General features: G+C 43.2%; 1 protein-coding gene across 5 annotated transcripts in view; it reads right to left on the reverse strand.

The window, feature by feature from the left end:
* Positions 1-18,685, reverse strand: part of Dock1 (dedicator of cytokinesis 1) — a 461,323-nt gene that overhangs the window by 295,106 nt on the left and 147,532 nt on the right. The window lies entirely within an intron of this gene.

Below are 18,685 nucleotides of genomic sequence, written 5' to 3' on the forward strand. Positions count from 1 at the left end.
CTCACGCCCCTACAGGGAAGCACTTCAAAACATGAGAAGCTGCTTCTAATGCTCAAGAAGAGGAAATCCCTGTCGCATTATGGACGTCCCAACTTGGCGTCCTGAATACCCTTCCCTAAGGGCAGAATGTCATTTCTACACAGTGATTAGCACTGACAGACCCATTGGGTCCAAAACAGATGCCCAATCAAAAAAAAAAAAGTCTTACATTCTAAAAGGAAAACACATTTTGAATAAACTATCCACACATAACCTACTTGACTGGAAGTTGAGAATCCTGATTTCCCGAGACTTTGGGAGAGTCTTAATCAGTTCATCCGTACACATAAAGATCTTGGCTTCAGATCTTAGGAAAGATGATTAAACTCTCTGAGGCTCAATTTTTCTTCTTATCTACAAAATGAGGCTGTTGTTTGTTGCCTCTCAGGTTTATTGTGGGAACTAAAGGATGTCATGTGTGCATGTAGCACACGGCTAAATAAGGGGTAGTTGTTAAAACAACAGAAATAATAGTATTGTGCACAATCAACCCTTTCAGCTAAAAGCATGGCGAAGCAAACTAGTAGTTCACAATTGCACTATCAAACATGGTAGTCACTAAGCACTTGAAATGTAGCTGGTGCCACTGAAGAAGGGAATTTTGATTTTATTTAATTTTAATTGGTATACTGTAAAGTCAAATGTAAAAAGTGATACTTGATTTAGTTACTGGAAATAAGTATTCAGAACATCCTGAGCATGTGACTCTAGTTTTACAACAGCAAATTGTATCAGATGATAAATACAAAGAACGAGTCCCTGATGAAAACCTAGCACCAAAACAGAGTCGGGAAATGAGGGTGAAATGCACATTGGGTTTCACAGACTCGGTGTGAAGAAAAGAACGTAAACTGTGTCATTAATCATTTTTAGATTGAGTTCATATTGCCTTGATGTTTGAGATAAAACATTATTGAAATTAATTTTACCAACTGCATCAGACTTTTTCTACTGTGGTGACTAGAACATTTTAAATCACATCTGCAGCTCACATCAGCAGGTCAGCACAGCCCAACGGCATACCAGGAGGCAGATGCAGACGGCCTCAGAAGCCACTTCTCCTCCTAGGAGTCAAGGTCACAGCTTTCTCCCACCAGACATCCTGTCAAGTGTGTGTGACTCCAGGGCCTCCCAGAGACCCTGAGTCCAACTCCAGGCACAGCAGCAAGAAATCCATAATGAGCCCGGCTGCCCTTGTTTTATCTACCGTGCCCAGAGAGCCATGAAGGCCTCTGGGCTCAGGCAGCCAGGGAAGGGGCAGGCAGCCTAGTGGGCTCAGACCCCAGAACACTGGTTTTGCTGCTCACACCAGGCCGCTTCCGTGCTCCTGTCCGCAGGGTGACCCACAATTACAGGCTCCAACCATTTAACATCTGTTCATGCTCAGTTGTGAGGGCTGAAGCCAGGATGATTAATGCTCTGGTAATGGGCACAGAGAAAAAAATATTAATCTTTATAAGAGGTATTCAACAGGCATCATCGGCTTATAAATGTCCAAGCAGAATATCCGTCTATAACCCCATTACAGCTCTACATTAAAGTAAGATACAAAAATGAGAATGAATTTGTCCATTTAAAACATTCATTTTTATGAATACTGAGTAATGTGCTTCTTAATTTTTAGTTGGGTCACATTAAACAAATGATCCATAAAGTGCATTTAATAACCTTGTGTATGTTGCACAGACTGAGAGCCAGAATAACACTTTTAATGAGAATTAAACAGTAAGAGCCATATAAATGGGGAATGCTTTCTATTTATCTTTTATAGATAACCATCTTATTTTCAACCATCTATGAATCCTATACCCACATTTCAATATGTTCCAGTGATTTTTCTCCCTCCACGCAGGTCCTTAAGCAGCAGATTATGCAGGAGACAGTGCCAGCACTGGAAAGGGTCACGGGAGCTGTCCATTCATCTCCTCTCAGCACAGGAGTGGGGACCAGGAGCCCGAGGAAAGACACATTCAGGAACCACACTGCTAAGGAGAAGCCGACTCCTGAGCCAGGGCTCCACAGGGCCAGTGACCCAGGCATGTGTACGTGTAAATATGGGGGAACACTGGCCTGTCAACTGAAGAGGGAAGTTCCCAAGAAGCATCTCCATAGAACAACTAACGAAAGTGAGTGTGCCAGAGGAGACTAATCAAGTCACCCTGGCATGGCGCTTCTCCTTTCTGGTAAAATGGACAGACACAAATGCTCTACACAGCATTCCTACTCTGACTGGACAGACAGTTCCTTTGAAAGTGTTCTGCTCAGAACAGTGACACCAGGCTGCCCGCTGACATGATCAGAAATGCAGCCATCTGCAATTCAACCTAGAGGTGCCCCATGTCATGGGAATTTAATTGAGAAGGTAACAGAGCAAGTAAAAAGAGCACGGAAACTGGAAGGAGCATAGCAGTGTGCATGGGACCATGGGAAGAACATGGAAAAACAATGCCCTGCGAATGTGGCCACAAGGCCAGGCAAGAAGGGAGCTGCCATTCAGAGACCAGTGTGTGGAGCAGACAATCTGGACCTTTAGTTTGAAGAACTATAATGATAGGGATCAGCTTTACATTATTTTGTAATAACAAATAATAGTTCAGAAGAAGTAAAAGAAGCACCGTGGAGACATATTGTAGATGTGTCCCATTTAGAAATAGATGAGAAAATTAGAAAGACTCTAAAATCAAAAGCCAGGAAAGGCTGTGTGGGAAGCACTGGTCAGACAGGGAGTCTATCTTCTATGTGGATGGGAGACATCAAGGAGGTGTTTGGTAAGTCTGCCAGTCTGTGGGCAGACTCATCATATGGAAGATGAGAAAATAAGGAAGGACACACAGTACTATGGATAGATGTCCTACCACTGGAGAAAAGAGGCAGCCAGGAACAGAGTCGGGGTCTGGGTGGTCCTGCCCATGTGCTCCTCCTGGTGCCCTCACGATGAGATTTATACATGGAACATAAATGAATGCAGGCCAGTTGTAGGCCTACATTTTAAAGAAACTCTGGCTTGTGCTCTTGGGCAGGGATTTATATACTAGTAGAAGAATAGGGTAATAAAGCAAAACCTACAAGACTGCAAGCTGATGTGGGGCTTTTCCCACTGCCCCAGCAACATAATCACACGGTAAAGAGATCGACACTCAGGCCCCAAAGGGAACCACGGGTTGGAGGACTGAGGGGCACAATCTGCTGATGAGGTACAAAAAAGGTGAGGGCCCCTCCTCAGAATGTCCTTTCCGTACTGAGCATCAAGCAACAGGGACAGGAGCCCACTCCCAAGTGGGCACAGAACTGAGTCAACAGGGGACCAGGGTGACAAAGTTTAGATTGCACCATGAGGAAAGGCTGGCACTGCCAAATGATCACAGAGAGAAAGAGAAAGAGGAGAGAAGAAGCACACTCCTGAACACGTGAGCACAGCGCTTCGTGGTTCATGTGGTCTAGCCCATGTCTGCGCTTGCTTGTGCATGAGGTTTCTGTCTTATTCCACACAGCATTTTAAGTCAATCCAGCTCTCAAAATGCATCCCTCATTCAGTGGGTGTGAAACCTTTTAAGAAAAGAGCAGATGATGGATTTGAACAAGCAGCGACTTAATCAGCACCAGTGTGGTGGACAGCTCCCTGCCTGAGAGGTTGCTTGCACACATGAGACCTTCTTATTTAACTTTGAAGTCCTTGTCTGTAAATTGAGATAATTACTCTTTTTGAATTCTACATTTTTAAGTTGATGACTTGAAGGCTCTCAGAGGACTCAAACCAGCTACCCGCAGTCCTGAGCACATGGTAGGTGATCAATAAATTATGATGGGATCGAAATGGATACTACTAAGACATTCAATAAGTCATTTCTAAAAGCCTGCACTGTTTTAGCAAATGATCTCTTCAAAACCATATGTAATGAAAGACACAAAGTGAGATGAAGAATGAGGGGGCAACGGGAGTGTGTTACGGGGGTAGAGATTAGAAGTTTTCTCAAGGTATGCATAAAAAATAGAAGAGGATGTGATGTTTATATTCCACATTATTTAAAAGAGCCAGTTTTCAGTGTTCCCAGCTGGCAACATTCATTAGAAGTCATCAGCACAGCAAACTAATTAAATAAATTATTCCAAAATGCTATACGAGTGGTCCATTAAGTGACTGTGGCAAAATTAGCCCCAACCCCAATTTTTCTCTCTGTACAAACATTCATCAAGTTAACAAAAGTACTTCAGAGTAGTTCTGGGCTTAAGATCTATTTTCCACAGTAGAGAAACTCAAGAGACATTGTTTTGATTTGTTTATGGATCAAAGCATTAATACTATAGATACACATTAACCATGCAGCTTTCCTTGTTTGTGACTTAAAGCAATTTTTTATTAATACGGCAATTGTTAGAGATGTAAATTTTCTTTCTTGGACCTGTTCACTGTAAAAAAAGGAATCTGACCCCAACAGTGCCTCACAGCACGCCAACCTTCAGACTTCTCAGGGCTTCTGTCACTAACGCTGCTACCATTTGAAAGAAGAGTTTAACTCTGTTTATAACTAGAAGATTTTCTTTTCACCTTGAAAATAAAAATGACAAACATAATTTAAACTCTTTAGGCCTACATTTTAAAGAAACTCTGGATTGTTCAAATGGAATAGAAATGAGGTTTTCAGAAGGCTGAGACAGACCATCTCAAAGGAGCCCCTTTGCTATGCTGAAGACCAGGGCACAGGACCGACAGGGTTTGAGGAAACAGGACACTCCCATTCCCACTCACCACCGATCCCCACCAGGAAAACCACAGCAATAACAGAAACCGACAAACCAAAGGGCAGCCAAGGAATAGCAGGCTCACAGGAGAAGCCGTCCACCAGGAGTCCCAAACTGCTGCCGACGGGGAAAAGGATGTTCCTGCCATTCAACTTCAGAGTTTGAATGTTCAAAGCTTTGCACATCAGGACTTATGCTCCCCTCCAGAACACAAACACAGGACATAAGGGAAAGTCCCCAGTAAGTGCTAAAATAAAATATCCATTGCCTAAGTCACCGTTAACACGGGAATAGAGGAAGATTACACCTTGGAAAACAAAGAAATGGTTCCATGTTAACTGCAAGAAGCTTCCCACAAAGGGCTCCAATGCCGAGCGGCAGGGCAGAGGAGGCCGAGGACAGGAGTGCACGGCCCCAGGGATGCTCACAGGACCTCCTTCAGCACAGCCAATGCTCCTGGCGTTCTTAAAAGTAAATGCTAGCTCAGGTTGATTTATTTTATCCCAATTTCTATAACATTAATGTAGAACATTTTTGTGGACATAAATCCTAACCCTCGATGTTCCAGTGCTTAATTTAATTATACTGAAACTTTTCATTTCTATAATAGGATTTAAGCTTTAATTTTCAGAGCTTTTGTCAGTTATGTGGGCAACAATATAATCACATGGGAACAAAGCTACAAATTACAAAGTGTCGACCTTCCCTTCTCTTTGTATCTTGCTTTGAACATCAGCTCTCTCCACACCACAGATGATATGCAAGAGTCAACGTTTTGTGCTGCACGTAGTCTATTCAGCCAGCTCTCACGCAGTCAAGTCACGTCCCTGGACCAGGCTCAGAAGCCATTACCGTCCATTCATTGGCCCTCCTGCACAGCATGCTAACGAGCCCAAGGCCACGTGTCTCAGCACAAGAGCGTGGACAGGACATCCAAGGTGGATGTGAGACACAGCACAGGGACCAGCCCCAGGGCAAGGGCTCCCACTCAGGTACAACATCATTGCTGAGTCCTACCACTAGAGTGAAATGCCAAGATGATGGATTTGCTTCAAATTGTCTGGGGTGCAGGGCACACACAGATAAAAAGGGTTGGCCCTGAATTCAGAATTCTTGAAGCTGGGGCGAGTACATGAGCCTGCTCACTGCCATCTCTCCACTTTCTGTCTGTGGGAAACGTTATGTGGTTTTCAGAAGAAGGCATCTTGAGTCAGAGGTAGGGTAGAACTGTGCACACCCCACCACGTTTCCACAAACTGGGGGAGCAGCACGTCAGAAGCCTACTGAAGGCCGTGTGGACTTCATGACACTGCTCACAGGCGACCTTCCACTTAGGCCCCTCAGGAGTCCCCCACTTTCCTCTCTCAGTTTTACCCCTTCTCAGTGATATCCCTGCATTCTCACGTGATCAAGCCATTCAGAGGCCAAACCGGGAGAGAGAGCCAGTTTCCCCAGGAGAGCCCAGAACTTCACCTCCCTTGGAGCAAGTGAGCCACACATGTATGGCTGGTCACACGTCACCTTCTGCACTAGCTCCAGGGAAAGAGATGCTGGGTTGGAACACCCTTGTACACCTCCCTCCCTCAGCACCTGGGGTCAGGCTGGCTCTAGGTGCTAATGGTGGAGCAAAAAGAAGATGAACAAGGCACAGCTTGGGAGCTTTCCTTCTAGGGAGGGACCAAGGGTGACATGCAGTAACCAAGGGAAGAAACAATGATTTCACAGGTGGACGGAGCTGTCATGAGGAGCACCAGGCAGGTGAACTGCTGAGGGCCATTGCCAAGTAGGAATGACGCATCGAAATTTCCTTGCCAGCGTACCCCATGTTAAATAGACTTGCCTTGGAATTTCGCTGTTGACACTGCATGTAAGGTGACCTTGCTCAAGGACCAGGGCGGATCCGGGTTTAGAGCTGATCAGGTTTGAGGAAGTATCCCGCTCCTTGAGTTTAAGGCGTTCCCGGTTTAAGACAATATGGGTTTTAGGGAAGTTGGAGGTTGAAGATTATTGCAGCTGGGAATAGGGTGTTCCTGCTGCTTGAGTTCCCATTGAGTTCTCATGAGATTCAAAAAGTATTTGGAAAAAAGCCTCGTGGAGTAGGTGAATTGGGCGGAGGCAGAACTGAGATTTCCCCAGAACGTGTGTGGAGGCCGGTGTGAGTTCGGGAATAAAGAATTGCTGTTTGAATCTACAAAATGTGAGTGCCTCCTGATCTTGTGCCCAGCCAAGACATTGGCAGTGAACCCAGTGCCTCTGGGAGGAAGCTCCTAGGACAGGTAATTTTATGTGCAAACAACTGGGCTATAGGGTGCCCAGATAGCTGGTGACTCATTATTTCTGGCTGTATCTGTGAAGGTGTTTGCAGAAGAGATTCCATTGGAACTGGTGGACAGAGTGAAGCAAACCCACACTCCTCAATGGGGGTGATCATCCTGTGGTCCCTGGGGACCTGGAGCAGGAGAGGAAGTCTGGACTTCTCTGTGAGCAGATGGCAGCAGTGACAGAAGTCCACTGTCCTCATTCCAGCCAGTTCCACAAGGGTTGGGGCCCAACGCAACCCTCTGTGCCAAGAGAAATGCCGCCTGCTGTAGCCCAACAAACTCGGCTGGATACATCTTCTGTCTCCATGTGCAAAACTAAGAAGTGGGGAAACAAGGCTGGGAACAGCCAGAGCGCTGAGAGCGGTGGCCCCCAGGGGCCCAACCTGGCCAGGGAAGACTCTTCCAAGGAGCAGCCATTCCCACCCAGGAATCCACAGCCCACATGCAAACACACCCCTGTCTCATTTCCATAGAAATGGACCCCTTCAGCTGTGGAATGGCTTTGACAACAGGGGAGATGGTGCCAAGGAAGGAAACCAAAATGGAATGGCATTGGTTCTGGTCAGATAAGTGGAGTCCAGCACACTGAGAACTCTTAGGGACACAGCAGCGGCTAAACTTTGAAATGGGCTGCAGATGAGCCCAGCCCCACCCCACCCCAAAACCCATGCTGACCTTTGACCTGAGCCAATCTAGGTTTCCTAAGCTCTGTGTAACCTCTGCGGACCTTCTGTACAATACACCCTTTCCCCACACCACCCTCAGACAGAGACCACGCCCAGCCCCTTCCTTACAAGAGAGCTTGGCTTTTGCTACCACCAGTCACAATTTTTGACTAACAAGTGATGTAATTGGTGTGTAAACCTTAACACAGTCACAGTTCTATAAACCATAAAAGCATAATTTCAAGACTTCTTGAATCTGTATTTTTCCTGGACAGCAATCCTAATTTGACCAAAAATACATGCACTTTTATTTGTTCTAGACTAGGTTGATTTTATTTTTGGTGGGGAATGGAAACAAATGCTTTAGAGCAAAAGAACTTGTGGGTGTTTAGCAGTGATGAAAGACAGGGGCTGGGAGCCTTGCTCCTACCTGGGACCCCACAGAGGAGCCCCAGTGACTTGCTCATGGATGCATTAGGCCACGTCCACAGGAGGACCTTGCAGAAGGGCTGGCTCATGCAGCAGCACCTCAGTTAAACCCACTGAAGGCAAGTGCTGCAGATCCAGACACAGGGAGAGCTCATTTAACTGACTCCAGTAGGATCAGGGAAAAGGACAAAGACAACTATATTTTTTACAAATTAACAAGAAACTGAACAAAGCATGAGAATCAGAGCCATCATATCTCATCAAAAATGGTTTGGCTTTAAATATTTATACTAAATGTGGCACAGAATATTTTGTAAAAGTAATGACATCTTTGTAGGAGCAGCCTAGCCAGAAGATTTCAGCTGATAAATCTTTCCTGACAAGGAGGTAAGACAGCAGTCAGCTGCATGGGAAAAGCAGAGAGCTTGCAAATGAAAGATATCAAGACTAACTCTGCTGCCCTATCCAGAGAGACTCCCAAAACCCAAGCTCAACAAACGAGACCATTTTCACACTGGCCAAAGCCTTCTGAAAGGATTCCAGGCAGCCACAACAGTTCAGAAGCACATTTGGGCTGCCAATTATGGTTTAGACAACTCTACTGATTGGGAATTCCGGAGCTCCTTGTAAGACACAACACTTTCGGCTAATTTTGGCTCACTAAACCCACAATAATTTTAGATTCATAGATTTCATATAAATTTCACTGACTATGTTAGGTATGAATTCCTATTAAGATCAAACCCCTAGCTCTATACTTAAAAAGACAGATTAATTATTTCAAAATATTATATTACCCACTAACTCCTCACGGAACTATGCCACCTGTTTATTGATTCACTGCATAGTTCCAAAAAGGACTGGAGTTCGTCCATGACAAAGACTCGTGAAACAAGAGTGAAAACAGAAACTGGGCACTGTGGAGAGGAAATCAGTCCCCGGGCACCTGTGCTGAGATGGTCACCCAGAGCGAGTAGTGAGGTTCCCATCAGGCTTTCCACCAGCTAGAGAGAGAAGGGGGTATGTCCTTCAGATTTAATCTTAAAATCACTTCCATTTCAAGTACTTTTAACCAGTGCATATTAACTATACAGAATAGTGTGCACATCTAAAAACACAATTTGATCAATTCTCTCCCCAAGACATCCCTCCCCTTCCCCTCCTCCCTCCCTTGTTCCTTCCTCTATCCCAATGGTCTTCCTTCTGACCTCATAGGGTCCCTTTTTATGCCTATCTTTTCTTCCTCCTTCCACTTATGAGACAATACATATGAGAATACACTGAGACACACTACTCTGACTTATTTCATTCAAAATGATGGTCTCCATTTCCATCCATTTTCCAGAAAAAAATGCCATGAGTTTGTTCTCCTTTGTGCTGAACCAAACTCCATTGTGCATATATGTACATTGCATTTTCTTTATCCACCTGTGAATGGATACCTCACCTGGTTCTGTAACTTGGCTATTGTGCATTGTGCTGCAATAAACATAACTATGTACAGATTTCTAACATATGCTGGCTTTAAATTCTTTTGGATAAACACCAAAGAGTGGTGTAGTAGGATAAAAAGGTAGATCTATCTTTACCTTTTAGAGGAACTTCCATGCCAATTTCCCTAGCAGCTGTACTATTTTACATTCCCACCAACAGTGTGTAAGTGTGGCTTTCCCTCTGCATCCTCATTAGTAATTATTGCTATTTGATCTTTTTTTTTTTTTTTTTTGGAACTGATGATCGAACCCAGGGGTTCTTAACCACTAAGCCACATCTTTTTTTATTTACTTTAATTTCGAGACAGGGTCTCACCAAGTTGCTTAAAGGGCCTAAATTGCTGAGACTAATCTAGAACTTGCAATCATCCTGCCTCACCCTCCTGAATCACTGGGATTACATGCACCTTTATTCACCACTGTGCTTGGCTATTATTTGTATTCTTAATAATTGTCATTCTGACTGAAGTGAGATGAAATTCCAATGTAGTTTTGGTTTGCATTTTCCTGAGGGCCAAAGATATTGAACATTTCTTTGCATAAGTGCTGGGCATTTATACATGTTTAGAAAAGTGCCTGTTCAGTTTGTTGGCTCATTTACTGACAGAGTTATGTGCTTTTTGTAATGCTAATTGTTTTGAGTTCTTCATATATCCTGGATATTAATCCTCTTGTAAAAATAGCTTGTGGAAGATTTTTTTTCTTTTTGCATTATATTGGTTATCTCTTCACTCTGTTATTTTTTTCGTTTACTATATAGAATCTTTTTAATTTGATGCTATGCCATTTATTTAATATTTCTCTTATTTCCTGAGTTACAGGGTCTTAATCAGGAAGTCTTTGCCTGTGCCTACATAGTGAAGCATTTCTTCTCTTTTTTTCTTCAAACAGTTTCAAAGTTTCTGCTCTTAAAATCTGATCAGTCAATATTATTACAGGGAAGTGTATGTTACTCCCTGTTATTTTGTTTTATTCCTAATACTCATTTGTCGTTTGTTTTTCTAATGTGGTTCTCCCCCATGCTTTCTTGGTTGTTTTTACATTCCTGTGTGTAGGATTCCTTTAAGTACCTTCAGAGATGCTGGCTTAGTGCTCATGATCTTTAGTTTATGCTTACCTGGGAGGCTTTCATTTCTTCTTCAATTCTGAAGGATATTTTTGCTGGATACAGTACTTTAGGTGGGCAGTTATTTCCTTTCAGGGCTTAAAATACATCATTCTGTGTCCTCCTGACCTTTAGAGGTTCTGTTGAGAAGCCTGCCATTTTTCTGATGGGTTTGCCTTTATAAATGATTTGGTAGGTTTCTCTTGCAGCTTTTAAATTTCTTTCTTTCCTCTATATTTTTGGAATTTTAACAATAATGTGTCAAGGAGAAATTCTTTTCTGGTCTTGTCTCTTTTGAATTGTAAATGCCTCCTGTACCTGAATGTCTATTTCCTCCCAAGATTAAAGAAAGTGTCTGATATTTTTTACTGTTCTCTATGTCAGTAGTAAGAATCTCCTCTGCTTCCTCAAGGCCTATAATTCTTACATTTGGCCTTCTAATGTTGTCCAATAGCTCTTGTATATTCTGCTCAGTTTGTTGTGTTTTTTTTCTTTATGATTGTCTAAGTGTTCTAATTCCTCCATCTTTCATATCAGCCCTGATATTCTTTCGTCTGCGTGATCTAGTCTGCTGGTAAGACTCTTTACTGTGATTTTTTTTTTATTTGACTAAGTGAGTTTTGCATTTTGAATATTTCTTATTCTTTTTCAGAAACGTCTATCTCTTTACTGAAATTCTCTCTCATACCCTGCATTTTCTCCCTTAGATCTCTTAATTCATTGACTATTTTAACCATCAGTTTTTTGAATTCTTTGTCCAGTATTTCCACCACTTTATTATCTTTGGATTTATTTGTTGGGGAGTTTTAACCTCTCAGAGACATCTTACTGCCTTGTTATCTCTTATTATCTGCATTTCCAGGTTGAAATTTCTTCTGTTGGGAGGGAGATCTCTACCATACGAGGATCTTGTTAGTGAGCTTCCTTCTTTTTATGATATGCCTCAGGCTGAGGGTTTATCTCACCCCCAAAGCACCCATCCAACATATTCAAAGTGCTGTTTGAGTCCCAATACCATCTTGAGAAGAAAGAATACCCATCAGAACCAGCTACTGCTTTATAACAAAGCATATTATCAAATATCGTAAAAACTGACTGAAAATGTTTCCCACCTCTCCACTAACCAAAGAAAAGAAAGGGGGAGTGATTACATAGAACATGCTAAAAAACTAGGCCATAGAAACAAAATTAATATTATGCTAAACAGAAAATAGAAGGGAAAGAGAAGGAAGGAAAAAAGGTACAGTAAAAAGGTGTGGAGGAGGGAAGAAAAAGAAGAAAAAAGAAGGGGAAGGAATAAAAATGAAAAAGAAAATACAATATTTAATTAATGAATATTTACAATCATATAAAATTATAAAAATAACAAGTAATGGCAGAAACCCAAACCAACCAAATAGAAAACAATACAGGTGAAATAAAAAAAAAATGTGTGAAGACAACTAAAGCCTCCTTGCCAAGGTGTTTCACAGGTAGACTCCCTCCAGGTACTTGTGAATCAGCCAGGTGTCAGAGGTGTGGAAGGGTCCCAGCTCTGGGTGCATAGCCTCTGACTGGCTCTGAATGCAGAGGTGAAGTCTGAACAGCCTGGTTCCGAGATGGAGTGGATTGTGCATTCCCCCCACCTCTCCATCAGAGTCTTGCTGCAAAAGACACTGTGAAGCTCAGCCTCTGTATCCTTCCCATCCAGTCTCCACCACGTCCTCCTCGTCCAGGACCAGCCGAGGCAGCTCAATCTATTATCCTGGGCCTGTGAGCGGGCAGCCACTGGGGACTGTGTCCTCCCCAACTTGTTAGCCAGCTCCCCCTCTGGTTCGGGGGGCAGTTTCATGTGCCTGGGGGAAGCACTGTCGGCTGGGTAACTGTGAAGACTTCACACCACTCTTCTCCTCCAGTGTGACTTAGGTGACTCTGGAGATTCCCGGCTAGCCTGCGAAGCTGTGAGCACCTTGGTTTTGCAAAGGGGCTGGCACTGGGGCATCCCCTGCCTAGCGGGCTGAACCCTATTCTGAGTGGACAGGATGCTCTGTGTGCACCCCCGAGTTTCCAGGACAGTCGAGTGGGCCTTCCTCTGTTCCCTCTGCGTGGCAGTGGGTTTCACCAGCTTCTCAGCTCAAGCTATCGCACTATAAAAATGGCTTGCTCCAGCTTATCCAATGGCTTGCTCCAGCTGTTTCCTTCATGCTACTCTTTGCTGTGGTCTCCAGGGGAGATGAAGATGCAGGGGATTACAATTCCCTAAGGCGCAGGCTTAGGGAACAGGGCTCAGGGAATCCCAACTAGACGGCTCCCTGACACACTTCTCTGCTCAAAACTCAAGAAAAGCACAATTTGTCTCATGCATCTGCCCACCGTGCAGTTCTGAGTTCAGCGAAATTCAGAATGACCTTCCTGCTGTTTCTGTAACCGTCTTGTTAAATATGCCCTGTCTGCCTGTCCCTTTGTGTGATCCCTCCACCCTGACCTGCCTAGGTACCAACTGCAGGTACAGGTGCAGAACTGACCACGTGGCCTCGCTCTCTGTTCTAGGAACCAAGTCTCTGTCTAGTGTTGAACCTAGTGTGTCCCTCAGTCACCCAGCTCCCTGAGCAGCTCTTCTCCAGTGACTTCAAACCTGAACTGTGGAGGGGTGGGACACACAGCCTGTCTCTGCTGCCCTTCCATCTTCTTGGGTCTATTTTAAGTATTTTTACTAAATCTTTTGTGTTTTAGGCCCTTACTCAAAGGGAACTCAATGACATTTAGAACAAAGCTTTGCAATACAAATTTTGACATATATGTATGTCCTCAAGAAGGTCTGGGTCACATAACACTCGACGAAGGTCAAACACAATTCACAGATGATCCACTGACAAGTGTCACTCACTGACAGCTGGCATTCATGGACAGTGCTGAAAAAATGTGAAAGTTGTCAGAATCAAGATGCAGTCACTTATGTCAACCCATGGCAAAAACAGGTCAGAGAAACCAGGATGCTATGAAGGAAGAGTCTTAACAGAACTGCCTGATAATGACAATCACACAAGACTCCAACAGATTCACGCCAAGGCAGGGACCACCTCGACCTGTGCAAAAGGACCTTCCATCACGACACCTGCTCGGGGCACTGTAGGATGGACACACGTGTCACTAACCACTGTAGCCAAGGGCTGTTGTTCCAAATATTTGCAGTGAACCTCCCCATTTTTATCGATGAAAAGACCCTTTGTCTAGCCTCTGTGACACACCCAGAGTTTACGGTGGCATGTATGTGGTGTTCGGCTACGCTGGCTCTTCCCAAATAAGATATTCTTTGGGGCATCTCTTTCTTTTCTTCTGAGGTTGGCATATCTAGTGACTGCTGAGGGAACAGAGGCAAAACCACCTTCAGAGAGAGCCAACGACTCCTGGAAGCGTCTTTGAGTCCCCCATTTCCGCGGCTTGTCTTTTTCTGCCTGGTGGATCTTCTCTCAGGTCGAAGGCCCCTTTTTTGGAAGAGGACTGCTGCTGCTGGTGTCTTGAAGAATTCTTTCATTAAGGAACAAGGCAGGCCTCCTTTAGGCCATCATTACGGTGAATACTCCCACTAAGGGTCTCTTTGGGCAGGCACCGTTCATTTTCTGAGCGAGTGTTTAGGGAAAGGAAATTCTTCAATTTCTTGGCAACTGGGGCAGCAATGGGAGAACTTAATTCAAACCCATCAGAGTTAGCTGTGCCTGGAATTCCTAGGGACAGGTCTGGTGGGGACTCCCCGGGCAGCTCTGTTCTTGCTTGGCAGGGATTTCTCCTGCACTTTTTAATATAATTGAGCTCCTGGTAACATCTTATGGCCTTTCTCTGGTGAATTCACTTTCAATTCTGTGTGCCTGGCTTCTCAGTTTGGTTTGACCTACATGCCTGATTTAAAATTTCTTGTGAGACTCCCTGAGAGATTCTTAAACATCAATTACAGGCTTAACATGTAAAGGATTTTCAGGTCTCTGTATTTTCTTTCTTCTGCCGATTTCACATCTGTTGACTCTTTTGCTTATATTAAGATAACTTTATTATTCAAGGTTGCCTGAAGTTTCCTATTTCAGATAGTCCTAGTAAAATGCAAACATCTAAGAGTTAACTCCTAAACTCATTTGCTCAAAAGACTATAAATAAAGACCTTCAAGTTTATCCATATGATAAGGTGACCTTAACTGTTCCATTTTTTTCATAAATATAATTTAGATACAACTCTCTTCTTCTAAACTGATAAAGTTATATTACTATATTACTATCTTCTCAATTTGTTGGTAAAGTAAAAATGAAGTTGTCTTCAGAATTGTTAGTACACGTTTTTGCTTAGGTATCGTGGCTCAACAGGGTTATATCTATCTCTGTCAAATGTTTAGGATCATGAAACGACAAGTCTGACCTAAGAACTACTATGCAGATGAGAACAGAGTGCATTGTGGGTTCTTCCCGACTATCAAGTGTAGCACCTTAATGTTTAAAGGTTTTCCTTGACAAAGAAGTAACATAAAATGGCAATGCTCATCTAATACCTCAGTTTTCATAAGGAATCTGGGAATCATTGCTTAAAAATAAGCAAATGAAGTAAATATGCATGAGTTAAATGCCTCTGAATATAAATATAAATTCAAAACTTCATAGCTACTTAAATTTCATGAAGTAAAGACTATACATATTGGCCTACTGACATATACACTTTCATCAAAGTCTGGCATATGACGAAAAATTCAAGGTTTCTTCCTTCCTGAGTCTTCATTAAAAATTACCAAGAGTTAAAAATTCTGGCCGAGCACAGTGACACATGCCTTTAATCCCAGTGTCTCAGGAGGCCAAGGAAGAATTGCAAGTTTCAAAGCCAGCCTCAGCTACGGCGAGGTGCTAAGCCACTCAGGGAGACCCTGTCTCTAAATAAAATACAAAATAGGGCTGAGGACGCAGCCCTATTACTGGTTGAGTGCCCCTGAGTTCAATCCCTAACACACACAACAAAAACTCTGATTAACATGTCGTTTTATGTATAAATAACAAAGAAACCAAGATGTGTTTGGATTTTTTAAAAATGTACTTAAAAAAAGACTAAATCTTTTACTGAGAAAAGAAATAATTTTATCTAAATTTAAAGATTTTAAAGAAATGTTCTGAAATGTAAATTTGAGAAAGAAAACAAGGCGGAAAGTAGCCAGAGAGCAGGAGAGAGAAACAGAAGAGAGATGCGGACGAGGATCTCCTTTTGCTGGGAAGATTGAAAAAGAGATTTCTTTTTCCATAGAAAGGGATTTATTTGTAGCAAATAAAACTGCTATCCTGATGTCGAACGGCTGGACTGTTCCAAAATGGGAGAAAAGAACAAAGGGCACAACTAACGGCCGAAGCAGGCTGCAGGCTCAGAGCAGATCTCAGGGTTCTACAGGACCCGTCTCGGGAGAAGAAACGGGTGTGACCTCGTCGGCTACCGTCTGTGAAAGTCATCTGCAGGATTCTGAGTTTTCACAACATTCATACACCAATATAAAATCTGAATCTAATTCTCTATTTTGAAGCAACAAAATTTTCTTAAAATATTTCTCTGATTTTAGTAAAATTCACAAAAATTGGCCTGGGAAACAAGGACTTTTTGTTTTAGCAAGTTCATATCATGTTTTCGGCTGTCTTTATTAGGTTTCTGATGGCTTAGAAAAAACCAAAATCTTAAAAACAGTTAAAGTCTTTTTAAGCATCTATTTGTTTTAAAGTCTTTTAAGAGATTATTACTGGTAAAAAAGCTTAAAACTAAATGACTACTACTTGACAATGATGCTTACTATTTATTATTAATGTAAACATTCTAAGGTTGTGCAAGGTCATATGAAATCTTTTAAAAGTCTGATGGCCTGGCATGAAGGCTTCAGTCATGACTGGCATCTCACAGCACTGAATGCAACAAAAGTCACTAAATTTTCTTGTCATCTGCTGAATTCATCAGAATCTAGAAATGCCTATTCTAAGTCATTTGCAATACATAGTTTTCATTCTTCCTTGAAGCACCTGTAATCAGATTCGTAAAAACACTCTAACAAATAATCAAGCACAATTTTCTGATAAAACAAAACTCACTTTATAAACAAACTCGTTTTCCTTTCAAGTACCTTTGGTAAAAATTAGTCTGGCTATAAAGAAAAAAGATAATGTTGCTTGATTCAAATTATTACACGGACTGCCGTTTATTCTCCTGTGGACATTTCTGGATTTTCCTTTGTAAATTTGTACCTGTTGCCTGTCAAAACCCTGCAGAAATACAACTCCTGGTAGAAGAGCCTGGCTCAGCGCTTCAGAGGACCCCCCTCCCGCCAAGTGGAGAGCACCAACTGCACTGTGGCTTCACCTGGGAACCTCTCCCCTGGTCCTCCTGTCTGAGACGGGACCATGACTCCCAGTCACCAATCACTTCCGTCCCCAATGTGGGAGCAGAAGGACAGCCCAGAAAACCACATCCCAGCAGCGATGGCCAATCAAGCCCCAAGTGTGAGAGGGCCAATCGGCAGTGTGTTCAGGGAAGAATCTTGATCAAAAGCAGAGAACGTGGAAGAAATGTGAAAGTTGTCAAAATAAAAACGGACCCACTGTGTCAACCCTATCAAAAGAAGCAAATTATGAAAGAAGGGTCAGCAGCTCTCAAAAGAATCTGCCAAAACCGCAGGCTTTCTCAGAGCCACAGCAACCCTGTACACGGAGGACCAGGACATCTGCCCAGCCACCGACCACTCACCTCGGGCTGGTAACTCTTGGCATCAGTCATTCCAGCCAAAGATTACTACTTAAAATTCCTGCTGGAATCCTCCTCATTTCGCCTCTAAACCCTTCCCCTGGCCTCAGCCTCCTTGCAAACACCCACAGTTTGCTATGGAACACATATTCCCAATGCAACACTCTGCCAGTCCAGAATAAATTTCATAATTCTTGGAGAATCAATCTCTGTCCCTCTCTCTATGACAAATATGTTTGTCTTGGCACTGAATGGTGAGTAGATGGAACATCTACCTAATGAGACCTACGTATAAATTTTGGAGAATTTACTTGCTCCAGTATGAAGCATGGTCCATACAGGCATGACCGCAGAAGCTGGGTCCCAACATGTCACCTCCTCATCAGCCTTTCCCTAAACCCCATGCAGTCCCTAGGATTTGGAACAGTCACCCAGGGAGTAGACAATTCAAATACCAGCCTCTCAGTGGGATGAAATACGGGTAGTCAGAATTAATGGCCCACTCTAGATTTGTGTGATTTCAGTCTCAGACGGCGGGGACAGTTGACTTTGTTTTATAGAAGTGAGAAACGGGGTTCTGGCCAGAGAAAGGTCTACATGAAGGGGCTGCACAAAGCCACCCCTCCTATTTTTCTTCCTCCAGAAGAACACTCCCACCCAGGTGAACTCTTCATGTCGTCTCTTAGCATAAACATTGGCAACAGGCACACACTCCAGTGATATGATGAAGGTGAACCAGCAGGCAAACGTGGCGCCCACCAACCCAGACGGCACAGAGGACTGCGCCAGACAGTGCCTTCTCAGTCCGGCCAGCAACCACCCAGCGAGCATTTCCCAATGAGCGCTGCTCGTCGCTGGAAAAGCTCAGAGGAATCACAAACATCACCAAGCCTGGGGACAGAAGAAGATGAATGGAGAAGCCCAGCATCCAGACACAAAAGAAAGAGAATAAATCTATGCCATCAGGATGTCATTCTGCAGACCTCACACCTGTGTCCAATAAATGAGGAAGGTTAAGGAATTATGCACAGCTTTTAAGCTTTCAATAAAACCGCCTGACAAATGTAAAATATTAACTCAGCCTGTCCAAACAGAAAAAAAAAGTGATTAATAAAAAGGATGGGGAGATCATGAGGAAAAATATAAGGTGTTCTTCAGGATAAATGAGT

This window comes from Ictidomys tridecemlineatus, chromosome 1 (genome assembly GCF_052094955.1).
Source record: "Ictidomys tridecemlineatus isolate mIctTri1 chromosome 1, mIctTri1.hap1, whole genome shotgun sequence".
NCBI classification, from domain to species: domain Eukaryota; kingdom Metazoa; phylum Chordata; class Mammalia; order Rodentia; family Sciuridae; genus Ictidomys; species Ictidomys tridecemlineatus.